At 27.4% G+C, this 445-nt stretch overlaps 1 protein-coding gene across 8 annotated transcripts in view; it reads right to left on the minus strand.

Moving 5' to 3' along the window:
- Window positions 1-445, minus strand: part of LOC119587011 (inversin-like) — a gene marked incomplete at its 3' end in the record, with an annotated part of 27,467 nt that overhangs the window by 20,217 nt on the left and 6,805 nt on the right.

Raw genomic sequence — 445 nt, forward strand, 5'->3', positions numbered from 1 at the left:
TAATTGTACCTGCATACAAAGGGTTAAAGATATTTCTTTTTGAGTAAATTAAAAATAAAAACAGATAATTAATAAGAAAACATTCAGGAAAGCTAAGTGAGAAAAAAATGCATGTGCTTTGTAGTTTTAGATCAATCATTAAATCCACATGCAAACACACATGTGCAGATACATAACATACAACATAAACTCCCACTAAAATTCTTTCTACAGTATTCAGAACACATAACATAAAGAATACATATAAGTACATGTGACAAAAAACAATAAAAACATAACATCAACTATCATTAAATAACAAAAAAGCAATAAAATTCATCCTCAACATAAAAGACTAATATAAAGGATTTTGGATTTTAGCATTGGACATACTACATTATTTTGCTGTTTTACTGCATTATTCTTTCTTATTCCTAGAACTGTGCTTCCTTTCACAGCTTTCACA

This window comes from Penaeus monodon, chromosome 22, assembly GCF_015228065.2.
Source record: "Penaeus monodon isolate SGIC_2016 chromosome 22, NSTDA_Pmon_1, whole genome shotgun sequence".
In the NCBI taxonomy this organism is placed as follows: Eukaryota; Metazoa; Arthropoda; class Malacostraca; order Decapoda; family Penaeidae; genus Penaeus; species Penaeus monodon.